Source organism: Mustela erminea, chromosome 2, assembly GCF_009829155.1.
Source record: "Mustela erminea isolate mMusErm1 chromosome 2, mMusErm1.Pri, whole genome shotgun sequence".
In the NCBI taxonomy this organism is placed as follows: Eukaryota; Metazoa; Chordata; class Mammalia; order Carnivora; family Mustelidae; genus Mustela; species Mustela erminea.
In genome coordinates this window covers 151,570,670-151,591,784 of record NC_045615.1, presented here as the reverse complement: position 1 = coordinate 151,591,784, position 21,115 = coordinate 151,570,670, and positions in this window count along the sequence as shown.

Here is a 21,115-nt window from a genome sequence, read left to right as displayed (position 1 = left end):
AAACACATTAAATTTTTAAAAAGCAACCTCAACTTTTTCATTAAGTATTTCAAAGTCCTGCTTTAGAAAAACTTTAGAACAAACTCAAAATATACCAGTATGAAAGGATTTCTATTTTGTTGAAAAATTTAGAGAAAAGAACTAAAAGTTTTTCAATGTATATGAAGACCTTAGAGGAAACTGTTAAGTTCCTCAGAATTTTCAGGCCTTTACTTTGATTAAAAACACATTTCTTTATCAGCCCACTTATATATGTGAGCCATTGGGAAAGGAGGAGATATGGAAGCATAGGAGCTGATTAAATTTTTTAAAATTTTCTTTTAGGACATGGTTAATTTAAAAAAAGATGTATGATGTTCTCTGGGGTACCTAGGTGGCACAATTGGTTAAGTGACTGACTCTTGGTTTCAGCTCAGATCATGATCTCAGGGTTGTGAGATCAAGCCCTGCATTGGGCTCACACTCAGTTCAGAGTCTGCTTAATCCACTGTCTCACTCTCCCTCTGCCCTCTGCTGCTCTCCTGATCAAATCTTGATTTGAAAAAAGAAAAGAAAAATAAAACCTATTTGCAATATTCTCATTCTAAGTTACTAAAGTGGCTTATGAATTTTTTTAAAAAGATTTTTTGAGAGAATGGGGGAGCACACATAAGCAGGAGAGAGAGAGAAAATCTCAAGCATCCTCTGTGCTGAGCATAGAGCCCAAAATGGGCTTGATCCCATGACCCTGAGATCATGACTTGAGCTGAAACCAAGAGTTGGAAGCTCAGCCAACTGCGTCACCCAGGCACCCTGGGCTTATGAAAATTTTGCTGACTTAGGTCCTATATGCAAGGGATACATTTACATGTACTTTTATTTAAGAGCAATGCATTTATCTATAATTATGATATTTTGTATTACAATTCGTTATATGGCCTGTGGATTCACGAGTTAGGACTGTGTTCTGGTATTTATCAAGACTCTCCTGTGGACTTTGTATGAGCTATGAAATTTATTCCTCTAATGCAATCTGTGGAAAAATACAATAAAATGTTGGGGAGGGGTGTGAGGAAGAAAGGCAGATGGCATGAATGATGTCTCATTTTTCTGACAAAGAATATAACAAGGATGGAAAATGATACACCGTGAATCCGTGGCAGTGACAAAGATTGTAATGAGAATTGGTAGGAACATTGCCGACTGCGTTCTCATTACACTCTGTGGATTGTAATCTTCTCATCCTCCTCAGAGGCTGCACCCATCTTTCACTGACTGATGAGTCTTCCACATAGCTCTGCTTCAATTTGCTTTAAAAATATTTTTGATATAAATGGACCATTAGGAAGAGCAAGGAATAAAAAAAATCTCAAAATTGATGCTGGAGCTTTAATTCTGGTGACTGGTCAAGAAGAGATCTTTTATTTGCTAGTGTGAAAGGATATTAGTTGGCACTTCAATAAAAAGCAGCATTTCAATCAAAAATTGTCTTTACTCTGGGCGGGTGAAGCCTGATGGTTGTGGTGTTTGCAGCACGAGACATAGGTAGGAGGTTGGATGAAATGATAAAGAGAAAAGTTCATATAAAGTAAGTCTCAGGAGTTTGAGTTCTTAAAAGTGCATTATGATATCTTATTTTAATAACAGTATTTAACATTATCTGGTGATACTTTAAAACTTTAAATGCAGTTACAAATTTGTGAGAATTTTAACTATGGGCTTATGTAGCAATATATACCATCAGCTACTCTTAGAATTAACTGAACATCGTAAAGCTATTGTCTACAAAGATATGTGACAGTTTTATTACTGACTCCTAACAAACTTTAAAGTTATCTACAATAGCAATAAAACCATAAAACACCTAAAAAGAAATGACAAACTCTATAAAAATAGTTATAAACTGTCACTGAATACAAAACAAGGCTCAAAAAGTGAAATATACTGTATTTTTAGCTGAAAATTCTGATTAATTTGATATTATGGAAATACATGACAATTCTATCTTACATGGTTGAATAATTGCTGTAAATTAGCTAATAAAATCTTAGAAGTCATTTATTATACTATATAAGAAATTATACACTCAAACTATGACTAAAATGAATTCATGTCTAGTATGGAAATAAACAGACTTAATTAGATCTAGATACAGGTTGTGGATATATCAATATTATATCATAAAATTGTGCGCTTCAAAGCTGGAGACAAACAAAAAAATTCAATAAATTGCTTTAATTCAATTTGGTATCATAGTGACTCAAAATCATATTTTAAATTTAAATATTTCAGATATAGGCTCAGTCTCTGTAAGTTCTAAATTTATGAATGAATTAATATAAAATGTAGAAGTAGATGCTTTACAATCCTGAGATAGGATATTAAGGTTGAAATTTCTATATGGTATAGGGTGGCAAATGTAGGGAAAACAAATTATATGACTCATTTTATCGCTTACAGATTTGTCAGAATCTTAAAAGATAATTTGGTTGGTGAGATCCATGGAAATAGGAAAAGTGCTTACAGGGGAATTTCAAACTCATCTTTGGAGTATAAATCAACAATATCTACCAATACTTAATATTTTCAATTTTCGACCCAGCGATATTATTTGAAGGAATCTTTTTTCTTTAAAGATTTTGTTTATTTATTAGAGAGAAATCACAAGCAGGGAGGGGAAGGGTAGGAGAGAGAAGCAGCAAGGTAGGAGAGAGAAGCTCCTCGCTCAGCAAGGAGCCCAAGGACTGGATCCCAGGAGCCTGGGATCATGACTTGAGTCAAAGGCAGCTGTTTCACTGAGTGAGCCAACCAGGTGTTCCTGTAGGAATATTTCTTAATGGGTATATTATCACAGAGCATTCAGATGAAGAATGGGGAGGTTCATGGTAAGCGATACCAGGAAGCAACTTTAAAGCAGAAGAGTAAATGTTTGAGCACTGACATTTTGAAAATTCTAAAATACATTCCCAAGTAAGTAGGAGAAAGTTAAAAAGTTATAGACCATGTATAAAAAATTAACCCACTTTTGTGAAATATGTAGTCAAATATACAACTGCTATGTAAACAATGAACATATTTTATATACTATTTTGGGGAGCAAGTATTTTAGAACTTAAAATTTAAAATATGTAAAGTAATATACATACTATTTATATATTGATACCTTGGGTCTGATCTCATCATGCTACATCCCAGCTTAAAGTTCTTTGATTTTTTTTCTAGTTTTTCTTTGTTTTACCATTTGCTTATAAGATAGATTCCAAATCTTTTTAACTTGCAAGACCTTTCATCTTTCACCAAGGCTAGATTTGTTTCTGTTACTGTCAATTATCTCATGATCCTTCAGCATGGGACTATTCTGTTGGATAAACACATCACAGAAATTCATCCTCCAGGACTCTGCTCATGTTATTTCCTCTGCCTAGATTTACTTCTTCCTTACCTTCAGAAATCCTCAGCATCAGGGTCATTTCTAATGTCTTTACTGCTTTTGAACCTTTTTCTAAGATCCCTAAGGAATAACAGAATCTTTGGGTAAAGTATCAATGCCTTGGTTTCTACATTTGTAAAAAGGGAGTGATGTATAAGACAGTATCTGTAAAAGATTTATAGTTTCTGACACATGGCAGGCAATAAATGTTAGCTATTACCATCTCTTTTTATTTACACTCTTATAATTAGATATTTTCACAGTGGAAATTATTACCTTATGTCTTGTTTATGTCTTTTATTGTAACATAAACCTATTTTGTGACTAATACACATCCTTATTTATTATTTGCCTTTAGTAAATGTTGAGTGAATAAACAAATAACTTGAATATTCATGTTGAAAAAATTCAGATGAGATAATTGTAAATAATAAAAATTAAAAATCTGTATTTAAATAAGGTACTAGAGGAAAATCCAAGAAATGCATTTCTTCTTGGGAAAAGTAAATAGTTGATTAATTTGTTATTGTTGAGCTACTTTAGAGTAGAAATCAACTTTTTTTTTTTTTTTTTTAAATCCCAGGCCAGTCCCTGTGTAGTAGTAGTTATAGTCATCTTTGTCATCTCTCAAGCATATATCCTGATCAGGTTCTTGGTCTTTCAATAAAAGATGTGAAACATAATCCTTCCTAACCTGACAGTGAAAGCATATTACCCTGAATCTGACAAATAATATAAAATACCTACTCATTCAATATTGGATATAATCTCAAACTTATGCATCACACTTAAGAGTAAAAGGTAGTAACTGAGTTATAGCATATTGTCAGAGGTTATGCAGTCAGTTCTTTTATTTTTTATTTTTTAATTTTTTTTTTATTAGAGAGATAGAGACCACAAGGAGGCTGAGCAGCAGGCAGAGGAAGAGGGAGAAACAGGCTCTCTGCTGAGCAGGGATCCTGATGTGGGGCTCGATCCCAGGACTCTGGGATCATGACCTGAGCCGAAGGCAGCCGCTTAAACAACTGAGCCACCCAGGTGCCCCACAGTCAGTTCTTTAATTCAACATATACTTGGATTTGTTCTGACCGTCACATAGCTGTAGGAATGGATCCTAATCCTTTATTCTCGGATCTTTACTCCTCTGTGTTCCCCCAGAATATGATTGCTTTTAAAAAGTTGCATTTTGGTATAATGTATCAGCTTACACTGAGGTATGATGAAAGCAGCAGCCCCATGTCTTGCCTTACTGTAGTCACTATGAAGATCTTTTTTAAGGATATTCATTATATTAACTATACATTGTCTTTTGAGAATGCAAGGGAGTAATTTCTTAGTACCCTGGGCTTGGGAATAGTCATGCTTCCCTTAAGTAACTAACATATTTGTAATTTTGTAAACAGTCTAAATCAGACTGTATCTGCCTTTATTAGTTACAATAAGCTTGGTGCCAAATTACTGATCCTTATGAAAGATTTAAAAAATACTTTGCTACTAAACCTTACTTGATATTTTAACATATTTGCTATAGTTACTATCCTTTAACGTATTTGCTTATTATGGGTATTTGAGGGGAGTTGAATCATTTTGGAGGCCACATTTATACACTTAATATTTCCATGTAAATCTATATATTATATATTTACATTTTAGCATTCATTACATTTTGGTAGGTATCATACCTCTCGAGAAGGTAATGGACTTGGAATTTTAGAGAAAGTCAGTGTCTGTATCATGTCAAAATCCACTTAGCAAAACAAATTGGTATCATAAGTTACAATCTTACATTTCTAACAAGAATTCTTCCATTACTTGCTTCATTTTCTCTCTAAAAAGGAAATTTAAAGTTAATGACCAATCATTCCTTAATATAAAATGGAATACTGAAAACCCTGTCATAAATGTTGTAAATTCTACTTTTTATATGTAATACCTATGTCCTTGTTAAACTAAGAATCTTACTGCATAGATTCATATTTTATATCTTCTATAACACATTTCACAGTGCCATATGGAGTATTGATACTTATCTGGACTGAAGTTTCTAATAAACATTCTTGATATCCCAAGTTCACAAAATGGCCAAGCCAATTGGATGAGAGCTAATGGACGGCATATTCTTTTTCTTCTCCCTTCCTCTTCTCCTTCCTCCCCTCCACTCTCTCCTCCCTTCTTTCCTTCATTACTTGGTCACCCTTGGAGGATCCAGTGTTTTTTGACTGAAACAGATCATCATTTCTGGAAGTTTCTTAATAGAACACAAATTTGTTTACATACGGTAGCTGAACTTTAAGATGATAAAAACTTAAGTGTTAAGAACACATTTTAGGGGGAATTATGGGTAAGTTTAAGCTGCACTTAGAAAAGGAAAAAAAAACAAAAATAGAGAAAAACAACAAGACCCCATTTGGCATATAAACTAATAAGTATGTAAAGCAAGGTTACCCAGATTTCCAGTGATGTTCTCTTCCCAGTTTCTATCCTTCCTGAACTTTCCGGTGAATTCCTATATCTGCTCCATCTATTATGACTAGATTTTTGTTTATGGGAAGGCTACTAAGGACCTAAATGAAGTGAAGCCATTCAGAAAATACTGGTGAGGGTCCTCTGGGGCAGGTCTTTTTAGAACTAAACTCTCAGTTCATTTATGAATGACAACATGAACCTATGTGCAAAGAATGGAATGAAATAGGTTACTTTTGATCTAGTCTTTTATTTAAAACAAGTCCATTAGATGAAATAAGTCATATTAATGTTAATTTGAATAGCCTAATATGCTTGAAACACAAAAGAAAGGAGGAATGGTATTTTTTAATTTATTTCCACTTGATGAAGCATTGAGTTGATATAACATGATTGTTAAGGTACTAATAAGTACCTCTATACCATGGATTTTTTGGGGAAAAAGTTGCTCAGTGAGGTTTGACTCACCTTATCTGCAGGAGTAGCTAAACATTCAAAGTATCCAAAAGGGCTTAAGTATCAATAATTAAGTCAAGAAATACAAGAAACAAATAGTCTTATCAGCTTCACTAGGGCTAGATTTAGGATTTAAAAAGTTTGAACTTCAGTACTGGCTGTGGTTTCATTTCTTGTTTTCTCTGGAACAAAAGCATTTAGTCCAGTACTCCTGTGATAAGAATTTGATATGCTAAATGAATGCAGTAACTCCATCCACACTGGTGGCACACAAGGTAAAGAATTGATTTTATTTATTGGCAAAAGCAAAGTCACTCTTGCATGAAGAGTAGACAGAGATTTTCAAGAAGTACCTTTTGTTTTTAACCTCCTCCTTTGCTTTTAACCACTGGCTGGCAAGCCGATGACTCACTGATAAAGGATAAAAATTGAGTTGGGGGAAGTCATGGGTTTACTCTTAAAGAAACTAATTCAACTTCATTAACATTTTTGTTTAAAGAGTCAGAATAGTGAATCTTGGAGCTGTGATTAAATGAGGGAAAATGATTATTGATTTTATTGCATTCAGAAACTGCAAACACACTTCAAAAAGCTGTAGTCTATTGTCTTTTGTATGGTCCCATCACCACCTCAGCTTTGCATGGCTAATTTGTATCTGAAATTATTTTATTGCCCAGAATAGAACAGCCCAGAGAAATCTTTCATAGAAAAACTGCCAATGAAGTTCCCCAGAGACCTTTAAACCTGTGAAGTAAGTAAGTATAACATAGGGAAATATACTGATGTTATTCAGGGTGTGTAGTTCTTAATGACCTACATATAATTTTATAGTAAGATTAACTATGAACAGACTCAAATTATGAAAACAATATTTTAAGTCTTTTCCAGAAAAACCCATAAGATATGCACATAAATGTATTTTATATTTATATACAAAGGCAATTTCAACATTCCTGCTTGCACTTCTATAAGGTTTACGGAATTTGATTGTACATTTTTGATCATATTGTAACAAACTGCTACAAAACAAAGTTTTGAAACACTTTTATTCTGTAATTTTGGAATTAGTATGGTGCATATTCAGAGTAAAATATAAGAAATGATATTAAAACTCATAATTGGAAGTCAAGTATATATATATATATATATATATATACATATAATCAAGCAAGATGTTTAATATTTTGTTAGGAAATAAGTTTCATTTAGAGTGCTAATGAGTGAAGAAGTTTATTAAACAGGAAAAAACCTATAAATGTAAAAATTCATATGCTGTTTGACATAAGATTTATCTACACACATTGGTGGGCCTTATTGTTTTTAGAGAAGGCCTCCTGATCATTAAAAATTTTACACACACACCCCCACACACCCCCACACACAGTTCATGAAAGAAGTACTGGCATAACAACACCTGGGTTTAAGGACTGACTTTACCACTTACTGGCTTTTTTAATTTGGACAAGTTATAAAGCACTTTGAGACCTTACTTTACTCATGTGCAATACGTGAATGGTAATATCTTTCTAATGTTAATTTCTTTATTTTTAGAATCAAAATAGAACGTAAATACCTGAACTTTGTCAGCTGTTATCATGATTGCTATTCCAATTTTTCTTAGGGTGTTTAAAAAATCGAAGAATTATTGACATTTTTGGTTTTTCCTTGAGTGTTCTTTACCATGTTGATTATCACTTTTCCTGCTTTTTAAACATTATTTAAAGGCTCTAAGTAGTTTGTTCACTGATTTATTAATCTAAGAAATACTTAGCAAATGCCTAATGTGTATGGTGAGGATGGCTTAGTCTGGGGGTTTGCAACAGAAGTACAGAAAAGTAGATGGATTAAAAGAACTCACTTGGAAGTAGGATAGATAGGACTTGTTTGATTGTAGGGTATGGAAAAGGAAGAACTAAAAAATGCCTTCTAGTCCTGGAGTGTCCTTTAGCTGTAATTTTACTGAATGTTACCTTTTTATACAGTTAAATGTATATGTAACAGTTTATATATGTTAAAAGTGGAATAGCTACATAAGTACCCTATTATTGTTGATATAAATGAACATCCACTGAGATGTATGTTGTTCCCTTACTTTAGCTTCTTTAAAGATTCTCTAAAAAGAAAAACATTCATGTAACAGATTCTGCCATTATGATATCATTGACTATATGTTCCTTATACTGTCATTCTCAATGGGACCTCTGGAGCTTGAGTGAACGTGGGTGGTAGAGCCTGTCTTGAGTGGGGGGATGGCTGAATGGGGAAAAGAATGGGTGACCGTACTCTGTTCTCATCTGTGCTACCACGCTGGAGGAGAAATGCAAAGTGTGGCACTTGCCAGTCTCTCCCTACTCTCAAGAACATTTCTGCAGCCTCCTTGTAGTTTGGCAGATGCTTCAAGGCTATTTCTTTGAAGTTTTAGTTTCCCCTTTAAATCATGTGTGTGTGTGTGTGTGTGTGTGTGTGTGTGTGTGTGTGTGTGTGTGTGCGCTTTTCCCTGTGCCTCAGAGTAAATGAGTCTACTCCCAATACCTCAATACTACCCCTCCCCACTCCAGTTTTGCAGCATCAGGGGTAGGGTTCCCATGGGTTCTGTGTCTCCATTTCTCCTGTCTTTTTCTTTATCCTTGGCTGTGCAGAGTTTGTTCAGTCAGCCTTCTGTCCTTCTTCAAGAGGAATTGTGCTATTTATAAGTGTAGATTTGGTGTGTCCATGGAGGAGGTTAAGTTCAGGGTCTTCCTTTGTTTGGCATCTTTGACCTTTCCTCTTCTATAATGTTGTGTTTTAAAATTTTCAGACTATATCGCCTTCAGACTCTTCTCAAAATGGTGTCATATTTTGATCCTTAAGAATTTGTAGAAGTTTGGGGATGCCAGGGTGGCTCAATTGGTTAAGTGTCTGACTCTTGATCTCAGCTCCGATCTTGATCTCAGTGTTGTGAGTTCAAACTCTGTGTTAGTCTCCATGCAGGGCATGGAGCCTACTTAAAAAAAGAGAGAGAGAGAGAGAATGAGAATTTGTAGTTTTTATTTTTGCTTAGGAAACCATGGTGGGAAGAATAGTAACAAACATGGTTGGTGCTTCAGATCAGGAGTGTTTTCAGGAGCAATTAAGGTATTTAACTTACTTCAGTAGGTTTATAAACACTATGTGCTCCTAAATACTTGAAAACTGTAAAGGTTAAAAAAAAAATCTGGCATCATTTCAGAAAAGTGCATGCTTCCACTCACAATCCCCTTGTCAGTTGAATAGCACTCAAAGTATTCAAAATTATAGCTATCACAGAAGAAATTGCAAGTTAAATGCAGGGAAGTATATGAACTATATTTAGCACCAACACAGTGCTAAACACTATCCATCTAAGTAAGACACTATGAGCAAAAGTCATAGAAACTATGTAACACCTGTGTCTTATTTGGTATTTCTCTCAACTTTTATATCATGATCATAACATTAATCTCTTAGGTGAATAGAGTCCTCTCCCTGCTCCTAGATTGCTGGGTACCTACTAAACACCTATTAGTCTCTATCACCAGAGTTTTGCTGAATGAATATAATACACAGTATTGTATGGTGATTCAAGATTGGTTTGTTTATATTAACTGACATTCTTTGGCACTTCTCTTTTTTTTTTTCCCCAAATATTTTATACAGATTGAAATTAGATCCTAATCTTTGGATTTACTGATTATCACACAATTGGACACTACCTTTATCTTGGATAGGGAATACCTGTCTTTATCCAAAACTTTAATAGTGGCAAGAGAAATGAGGATGACATGGATAATTATGATTTACAAAAACATTAAGAATTCTCAAACTCTTGCAAACAACATTTTAAATTCTTTTTTCATCAGTGTTTCACAAGATCTGTCAAAAAAGAAAACCATTTTGCTGATTGACCTTCAACTTCATTTTTGTTGTAGACAAACATTATCAGAAAATGACTTGAAGATGTAATAGCAAAGTGAAGAATAAATTGGTCCTCATTATGCATGAATTAGAAAATTGGTCCTGTATTCCCAGGGAATTCACTGAAACTTAGGCAGTTAGTGATCAATAACAACCATGCGTACAAACGTACATGGTTCCAGGAAACTAGCAAGCCAGAGACAACATAGAAACTTACCTCTTCCACTAATCCACACGCAGCTTGTTTCTAATTCTTCTTATACATATTATGCCATATTAAGAATTTCTCTGGATAGTAAATTCTACAAATACTAAAATCCTATTTTGCTTAGCAGTACATTCTTACCAGTAACAACATGATTGGCACAGCATAATTATCTTCTATTAATATATCCCAATCCATAACTATAGCTTTATCATCTATTAGATGATTACTGTAACTTGTTTAACACTGTAGCATGGAATTATCGCTTTAAAAGTATATCCTTACCTTTATCACTTTATGGTAGAGCCTAACCATTGAATTCCTATTGATCTACTACAAAATGGACTGGTTCAGTGTAAATTCATAGACACTAGTGTATTTTCTTATGAAAACTTGTACACGGAGTTTAAACTCTAAGTCTCTTTTTTTTTTGTAATGTTTTAAGAAGGTAATCATAATTTTATTTCTATAATTAACTATGTTAGGAATTAAATAGGCTTTATCTTGCAGAACTTTCCATTTTAAAATGGCCAGTACATTTTAAGCTCTAAGTGTCGTTAACAATAGTGTTTTAGAATAAAAACATATCTGGTTCTTAATTTTAGGATTCTGAATACTGAAGTACTTTAAACTCACCTCAAAATGCACTTCTTTGGATTCTTGCTGGCTGCAGAACATACTGTCATAAAACTATAGATAATAATTGTGCTCAAGAGACAAAGAATAGACCATAATATGACATTTTAGTCACAGAGAGGTAGGAGTGAAAAGGTAACTGCCACAGTGCAACATTTGCATCTGCTTTTGCTAATGTGATTCAAGGAATTAAATACCTCAAGTTTTAACATTCTTGATAAGATTCCTTACACCACTTCTCATAATCCAAAACGATCTTCAGGAAAAGTCACCTTGAGTGTTGTTACCAATACTCTACAAATTGCTGTGTGTGGAAAATTGTGTAGAAGACTGTTGAATGAGTTTTCTGCTGATGAGACACTTGTAACTGTGTACTTTACACATCACTACTGACCTAGTTAAAGTAAAACTGAGCCTTGGCTTCAATATCTTCTGAGAAGAAACTTTAAGCATGTTTTCCATAGGGATAGGTTATGTGAGGCTAAATTTTAATCTTGACTTAAGAAACAGAAACTTTCAATTATGGGAATACCTGATTCTATTAATCTTCAGCATACAAAAGATTGAATCTAGATTACAATAGAAAATGTCATGTCTTTCAGAGTCCATATGCTGGAAATAAAAAAAAAAAAATAAAAAATAAATTAAATATTAAAAAAAAAAAAAAAGAAAATGTCATGTCATTTTTGACTAAACATCATAAGATATGAAGGTGGTAAAAGTGCTGTTTTAAAGAATATTTGTAGGAAACTTTCAGCCAATTAAATTTCACAGGGAGGAAATATATAGAAATTTAAATTAATACAAGAAATGTTCAGGAGTACATTTAGCAGTTAACTTTTCTCTTCTGGTTTACCATACTTAGAACATTCTCTATCAAAAATATTAAAAAACTGGGGTGCCTGGGGGTTAAGCCTCTGCCTTTGGCCCAGGTCCTAATCTCAGGGTCCTGGGATCCAGCCCCACATTGGACTCTCTGCTCAGTGGGGAGCCTGTTTCTTCCTCTCTCTCTGCCTGCCTTTCTGCCTACTTGTCATCTCTCTGTCTAATAAATAAGTAAAATCTTTAAAAAATGTTAAAAAATGGTCTTTTTAGAGTTTCACCCTTCTTACAGTCATAATCTTACTAACTGATCCTGTTTATGGTACTGGTCCCACAATATTAAATAATTGTGAAATGTATACTTTTTAAACTGGAATATACTAATTTAATTATATTTTTTATATTTGAGCTATTATAAGGACATTAAATTGGAGATTTCAACATGATTTATATTAACATCCTAAATCTTAGTAATGCTTAACAGTTCACCTTTAATATAAATTACATTGACAAGGACTGGGCAATTTAATAAGTTTTCCTTGTAGAAATTGAAGGAGGATACATAAAAATGCAGTGATAACTCAGAAGGTAGATTCAATTAAGATAGTATAAAAGAGACCATTGAGATCTAAACCAAATGGAAACAGTATTTGTTGTTTGATAATTTGCACTTAGATCTCAGTTTCAAGAGTTATGAAATTCAATCTGGTCTCTAATTGTGACTTTTAGTGGTAGGTAATTTTATTGGCCTGTTTTTACATCTCTCAGATTCTTAATCTAACATCATTTTTCAGCTATTTTTCATTAAATTGATTTGAGAAAGCACAAAGGTATTTTAAATGACAATTTATAACATTTATAATACTTTATAAACATGTTTTTATAATTTACATTTTAATATTATCTATAATTCATTTAAAAGTACTGAAACAACTCCATATAATAAAGAGCTAAGAAACAGTCTAATTTCCTTCTGCCAATGTTCAATTCTGTGCTCTATATGTTTAAATCCATACCAAGCAAAACACTAACTTTTGAAAATATTTTCTTTCTCAAAACTTTCTCAGAGAAGTAAAATAGCATTGACAGTGAAGTATTCAGAGTTCAAAAAGAAATCTCCTAGAGTTACAGGCTATGTAGGGAACGAATAGATTGAAAGATGAGATTTCAAATATGCTTTAGTTATTTACAATGAGTTTATTGTAATGAATTTCTCTTAGACTATTTCCTTTAATTTCAAAGATATTGAATAAAATTATTTTTAGTGCAATTAATAACATCTAGTACTTTTGTCAAGGTATCCAGAGTTGTACCATGTGGTGTAGAATGTTTCTGTCACCCAAATAGTGTTCTAATTTTCCTTTAAAAAAAATTTTTATTCTCAAACACAGATCTGATTTCTTTAACTACAGATTAGTTTTCTTGTTCTAAAACTCTATAAATGCATATTATGTATTTTTTTAAACCTCGTTTCTTTTGCTTAGGAGTATGTTTGCATGTTGTAGAGTTGGTCTATACTTCTATTACATTGTATGAATATACAAAATATGTTTATTAATTCATCATTTGATCTTTGGGGTGTTTCTAGTTTGGGGCTGATATAAATATACTTATTTAAAAGTCAAAAAAAGAAAAAAGATTTTTCTGTTAAAATAATTCTCCAAAGGGGCGCCTGGGTGGCTCAGTGGGTTAAAGCCTCGTCTTCGGCTCAGGTCATGATCCCAGGGTTCTGGGATCGAGCCCCGGCATTAGGCTCTCTGCTCAGCGGGAAGCCTGCTTCCTCCTCTCTCTCTGCCGACTTGTGATCTCTGTCAGGTAAATAAATAAAATCTTTTAAAAAAAATCTTCCAAAGTTATTAACTAGTACTAAACCTGGTAGACTACTAGCTATATTTTTAAAGTTCTATATTTTCTAGAATTTACTCTATCCTGTTTTTAGATTTATCAATATTTAATCATTTTGTCAGTTTCCTTCTCTAGCAGCTAATTTTTCAATTCTAATTTGACATTTTGTTAATTTTCCCCATACATTCAAGAATTCATCAACTTAGTAGTACGTGGAAGATAGAGTTCACTGCCTAAAATGGGTTGTAAGGGGGCTCCTCTGAGTAAAGAGCTTACTTTAACATCAGTTTGGGGGCTGAGAAGACACAGGTACTTGTGTCTTGATAGAAAAAGTAGCCACGGAGGGACTCTTTACATAGAGAGATGTTTTAATGTTCTCTTTAATGGTACTGTTAAAATTCGATAATTCAAGTTGAATGAACTCATGTGCTAAACCATTGGTTCAATAATCCTAGGGGATCTCCAAAACCATTTCAGTGGGTCTAAACTATACTAATAGTTACTGTATTCTTCACAGCCACACACACACTTATAGGGGGAAAAAGAAGCCAATTCTCTTAAAATTCTTGGTGAAGTACTAAAATTTTTACTAAGTCTCAACCCTTATTAATATTTCTTATAAAAAAGAATCAAAGATTCTACATTATGAAATGAGAAAAACAGAATGCATTTTGCTGAATAGCAAAGTATAAGGTTTGCCTGGAAGAAAAGTACATTCTTTAATTTGCAAGCTTAACTAGCCACTAGCCTGGCAATTAATCTTTTTTTTTTTTTTTTTGGGTAAAGATTTTATTCATTCAAGACAGATGGGGGGAGTGCGGAGAGAAGGAACAGGAGGAGGGGGAGAGGGAGAGAGAGAAGCAGACTCCATGCTGAGCTGGGAATGTGATGTGGGGCTCAATCCCAGGACCCAATCATGACCCGAGCTGAAGGCAGACTCAACCATCTGAGACACCAAGGTACTCCCTGGGAATTAATCTTTAAGAAATTCTCACTTGCATATTTTTGTGTACTACCAAAAACTTCCACAGACACCTGGAATTCAGTATCTGTATGGATCTTCATATACTTCAACAAGAAACTCAGCAGATGAAATGCTGAAGCAGACAGGAGGAGTTAACCATCTTATGCTATAAATTAAAGAGATTTAGTCTTCCTACTAAGTTATTTTGTTTGAGAGAATATTCCTTTTTACACAAATTTATGTTAATATGTAATGGGTTAATGGGTTTATTTTTGTTTAAAATGAGTAAATTGTTTTTTTTTTTAGAGTTCTTAATTTAAATCTAATTAAGTGAATACTAATAGCTATAAACCACAAACAAAAACTCTTCTGGGTTCTGAATATTTTAAGCATATGAAGGTACCCTAATTATATCTTCTTCAATTTGAATCAACAAACTATTTTTTTTTTGACTTTGCCAGTGTTTTTCCTTTTCCTGGGAATTCTATCATGAACTTAACAGTAAAGTAAAATTATACCCCTTTAAGAAAATTAGAAAAGTCTTCTTGTGGGAATTATCCATTCATTTGCCCTATATATTTGTTTTTCTACAAAGTGTCAGGCCTGGTATCAAACATGTTGTTAAACTTATGTGAGCCTCTTTCAGCTTCACCCAGATGTTCCTCATTACATTATAGCTTGCATACCTGTTTCCATGTTTCTCACTCCATTGAACACTAACTCACTAGTCATCTTTAATGTATGAGCACTGATTTTGATACAGAGTATGTACACAATAAAGGTTTCTTGAAATACTGTAATTATTAGAATTTTGTCTCACTCTTCCATGAAGGTCTTATAGTAATTTCCAAAGACAATAATTTACATTAAATGTAGTAGGAAGTTTGTTGAGACTAAGAAAACCAGGTCACAGAAATATGAAATGATTTATCACTACAGTTTAGGCAAAGTTTAAAACACACAATTTTTATCTCTAAGTACAAATAGTATATCCGAATTACTACTCTATAGTAAATAGTTATATGTGGCTGCAAATGCAAAGATGGTAGTGATGTAGCCACAGTGCAAAGTATGCTGGCGACCACCAGATACGGGATGAGGCAAGGAGGGGCTCGGGGGGTTATGAAGCCCTGCTGACACCTTGATTTCCATCCAGTGAAACTATTAGACTCTGGGCATCAGAACTGTAAGAGAATAAATTGTGTTTTAAGCCCCAAAGTTTGATAATTGCTTAGAGCAGCCATAGGAAACTAATACAAATAAGAATAAATAAAACTCTATATAACCTACCAAGTGCTGACATAGTGGTTAAAAGTGCTTCATCAAATACACTTTCCATTTGTTTGTAACCTCTTCAATTTCTTTCAGCAATATCTTATAGTTTGCAGAGTATAAATCTTTCACATCCTTAGTTAAATTTCTTGTGTATTTTATTCTTCTTGTTAATTTTTCTTTCTGATACCTTGTTAGTGTATAGAAAAGCAACATAATTCTATAAGTTCACTTATTCTAATAGTTTTGTGGGGGAGTATTTTTTAGGGTTTTCTATATATAGTAAATATTAACAGTCTTCTTTTCTACCAACTTGCATCTTTCATGTTTGATTGCTGCAGCTAGTACTTCTAGTAACCTTGAACAAAAGTGTTGAGTGGACAATTTTACCTTCTTGATCATAGAGGACAAGCTTTTCAGCTGTCACTATTGAGTATAATATTAATTGTGGGGTTTTCACATATAGCCTTTACTATGTTGAGATATGTTGCCTGTAAACCCACTTTGTTAACCGTTTTTATCATGAATGGATGTTGAATTTTGTCAAGTGCTTTTTTGCATCTTTTGAAATTATCATATGTTTCTTATCCTTCATTTTGTTAATGTGCTATATCACATTGATTTGTGGATATTGAACCAACCTTACGTCCTGGAAATAAATCCCATTTGACCATGGTGAATGATCCTTTTAATGTCTTGTTGAATGCAGTTTGACAGCATTTTGTTGAAGATTTTTGCATCGATATTTATCAAGGGTATAGGCCTGTAATTCTTTTGTACAGCCTCTGTCTGCTTTTGGTATCAGGGTAATATCTAGCCCCATAGAATGAATCTGAAGAATTTTTTTTCTCCTCTGGTTTTGTTTTTGTGTTTGATTTTTGGTCTTTGGGTTTGTTTTAATTTGTTTTTGTTTTGTTTTTGCTTTATTTTGTTTTGTTTTGGAGTAGTGTGAGAAGGATAGGTATTAACTCTTTAAATGTTTGGTAGCATTTACTCGTGAACCCATCTGGTTCTGGATTTTTGTTTTTTGGGGGAGGTTTTTTGTTTTTTTCTTTTTTTAATTACCCATTCAATTCATGATTTAGTCTTAGAAGATTATGTTTCTGGGAATTTATTTTTTCTAGACTCCACAATTTGTTGACAAAAATTTTCTGGTAGTTTCCTACAATTCTTTGTATTTTTGTGGTGTCAGTTGTTTTTCATTTCTGATTTTATTTGGGTTTTCTCTTTTCCTTGATGATCCTGGTTAAAGATTTACCAATTTTATCTTTGCAATGGAACAGTTCTTGTTTTCATTGACTTTTATTTTTTAATTTTTATTTCAGTGATTTCCACTATGATCTTTATTGCCTTTCTTCTAACTTTGGGCTGTGTTATTTCTTTCTGTTCCTTTAGATAGAAAGTTACATTATTTAGTATTTTCCTAGTTTTTTGAGGTAGGCCTGTATCACTATAAACTTTCCTCTAAGAATTGCTTCTACTGTGTCCCAAAGATTTTGAAGGGCTGTGTTCCTGTTTTCATTATTTTTCATTTTCTCTTTAATTTCTTTGACCCATTGGTTGTTTAGTAGCATGTTATTTAGCCAACATATATTTGTAGTCTCTCCAGACTTTTTCTTATGGTTTACTTATAGTTTTATAGCATTGTGGTCAGAAAATAAGCATGCTATGACTTCAATCTTCTTGAATTTGTTGAGGCTCTTTGTGGCCTAATATGTGATCTATTCTGGAGAATGTCCCATGTGCAATTGAAAAGAATATGTATTCTGCTCTTTTAATATGGAATGTTCTGAATATATCTGTTAAACCTATCTGGTCCAGTGTATCATTCAAACCATTGTTTCCTTGTTTATATTTTATTTAGATAATCTGTCCACTGATGTAAGTGGAAAGTGTTAATGTATCCTACTATTAATGTGTTATTATCAATTAGTTCCTTTATGTTTGTTATTAACTGTTCTATGAATTTGAGTGCTTCTATGTTGGGTGCATGAATATTTACAGTTTTGTTATGTCTTATTGGATTATCCCCTTTATTATTATATAATAATAATATTATATTATTTTTATACAAAGATATCTTTGTATCTTGTTACAGTCTTTGTTTTAAAATCTATTTTTTTCTGTAATTGCTATTTTCTATAAATTGCTATTATGGTTTTCTCCTGATATCTATTTGTATATATTTCTCCATCTTCTCACTTTCAATCTTTCAGATATGTTAAGGTTTAAAATGAATTTCATGTGAGTGGCATATAGACTGTTTTCATTTCGTTTTGCTTTTTTTTTTTAATCCATTCTCTCACCCTGTATCTTTTGATCAGAGCATTTAGTCCACTAACAATCAAAGTAATTATTGGTAGTCATGTATTTATTGTCATTCTATTTGTTTTGTGGTTGTTTCTGAAGAATTTGTCTGACCCTTTCTCTTTAATGGTTTGCTGATTTTCTTTAGTGTTATATTTGGATTTCTTTCTCTGGATTCTTTACATATTAGTTACTTTTGATATATAGTTACCATTTGGTTTGTATACAAACTCTTCTGCAATTAGAAATCTATGTTAAATTGATGGTCATCTAAGTTTGAACCCATTCTTATGCCTCTCTTCCCCACATTTTAGATATACATTATTATGTTTTATATCCTTTTATCTTATGAGTTTCTTGACTTATTTTTTTCAAAGGTTTTATTCATTTGAGAGAGGTGGTGAGAGAGAACAGAGGGAGAGTAAGAGGGAGACAGATACTCCCTGCTGAACAGAGAGCCTGATGACCTGAGCTGAAATCAACAGTCAGATGCTTTACCAACTGAACCACCCAGGCGCCCCTGCTTGATTTATTTTTTACAGAAATATTCTTTTTTTTTTTTTTTTACTGCTTTTGTGTTTCCTACCTTCGTACTGTCACTTTTGGTGTCTCCTTTTCACTCAGATTCCTCTTCAATATTTCTTGTACAGCTAGTTTAGTGGTCATGAACTCCTTTAGTTTTTGTTTGTCTGGGAAACTCCATCACTGTTTCTATTCAGAATGTTAGCCTTGGTGGATAGAGTATTCTTGGCCTCAGATTTTTCCCATTCAGCACTTTGACTATATCATGCCACTACCTTCCAGCTTGAAGAATTTCTGCTGAAAAACCTGCCAGCCTTAGCAGTTTTCCCTTGTAAGTTACTGTCATCTTTTGTCTTGCTGCTTTAAAAGTTTCTTCCTCTCTGATGACTTCCCATTTATTTTTCCCTCTATTCCCTAACAGTCTTCGGCCCTTTTTCTTATATTCCACATATGGGTGAAACCATATGATAACTGTCTTGCTCTGATTGACTTTATTCACTCAGCATAGTACCCTCCCATCCACATTAATGTAAATGATAAGTAGTCAAACTTTCTGATGGCTGAGAGACTCTTACCTATAGGAAACAAAGTGAGGGTTGCTGGAGAGGAGATGGGTGGAAGGATGGGGTAATTGCGTGATGGACGGTAAGGAGGGCATATGATATGATGATCACTGGGTGTCATACACAACTGATAAATTATTGAACACTACATCTGAAACTAATGATGTTAGTGTACGTTGGCTAATTGAATTTAAATTAAAAATAAAAGTATATGACTTTAAAATAATATATATATATATATATATATATATATATATATGCTGTCAAAAATTAAATAAACATTGGGGAGGGTATGTGCTTTGGTGCGTGCTGTGAAGTGTGTAAACCTGGTGATTCACAGACCTGTACCCCTGGGGATAAAAATATATGTTTATAAAAAATAAAAAAATTTTTAAAAAAATAAATAAATAAAATTTTTTCTTTATCACTATATTTTGCCAATTTAGTCACACTATGTCTTGGTGTGAATTTGCCTTTGTTGATTTTGATGGGAGTTCTCTGGGCCTCCTGAATCTGGATATGTTTCCTTTCCTAGATTAGGGACATCTTCAGCTATTTCTTTGATGAATTTTCTGGCTTCCTTTCTTTCTCATATTAAAGGAGTTCCGGAAGAAGAATGTTACTACATTTGATGGAATCACTGAGTTCCCTAAGGCTATTCTCTATTTTTGCTTAATTCTTTTTGCTCTCTTTTGTTTAGTTTGTTTACTTTCCATTACTCTGTCTTCCCGGTCACTAATTCCTTCTTTCGCTTCTTCCATCTTGGTGTTCATTCCATCAGGTGTATTTCTCATTTCATTTATTGTGCCCTTTATCTCTATTATTCCTTTCTTTTCTCAAGTCCGTGAGTATTCTTGTTATCATTACTTTAAATTTTCTATCCATACTTACCACCTTGCTTATACCTGTTTCACTTAGATCTCTAGCGATGACCTTGTCCTATTTAATTTGGGACTTATTCCTTTGTCTCATTTTGTCTAGATCTCTGTGCCTGTTTCTTTGTGAGGAAAGTCTTCCAAATCTCCTATTCTTCAGGTTAACAGCCTTATGAGAAGAGGTTCTGAGGTGCCCTGCCATGTGGTATTCCCTGGTCTCTAGGGGTTGGCACTCTGGGAGTATCTCCAAGTTGTGCTGCACATGATCTGCTGTTTTTTTGGTAACTTTATCCTTTGGCCATTCACCTGCTCTCTTTATCTATTGTGGACAGTATTTGGTCCCTGGCCTGAACATGGTGCTGGTTACCTAGGTGTGTTCTGATTTGTCTATGAAATGAGACCTGTTGCCACTGTTGCAAGAACTGAGGCATTGCAAAACTCCCACATCTGGAGACAGAGTAGGCATTTGGGCTGGTCATCTGGGGGAGTGGCCTTCTATGCTGGTACTGAGGAAAGTGTAGCTGGGATGGGGCACTCCATCAGAGAGTGGGAGGGTGGGGCTCGGTGTAAACAAGTCTGTGGTAAATATAGATGCTGGGCATTTCCTACAGGTAGGCTTGTGTTTATGCTAAAGTGTAGGGAAGGGAAACAGTTCCTTCCAGTTCCGTTGTTCCCAGAGTGGTCTCTCTGTTGATGCTGACTCTCTTCAGATCACGGTTTCCATGCTGTGTGAACATGGGCTATTTGACCTGTCTTTTCTCAAAGAACAACACAATGCCCTCAAATCTCTACCACAGCCAAGTCTTCTGACCTTTAATGCTCCAGGCTTTAAGCCCCACCAGGTGCCGGAAGTCATGAAATTGG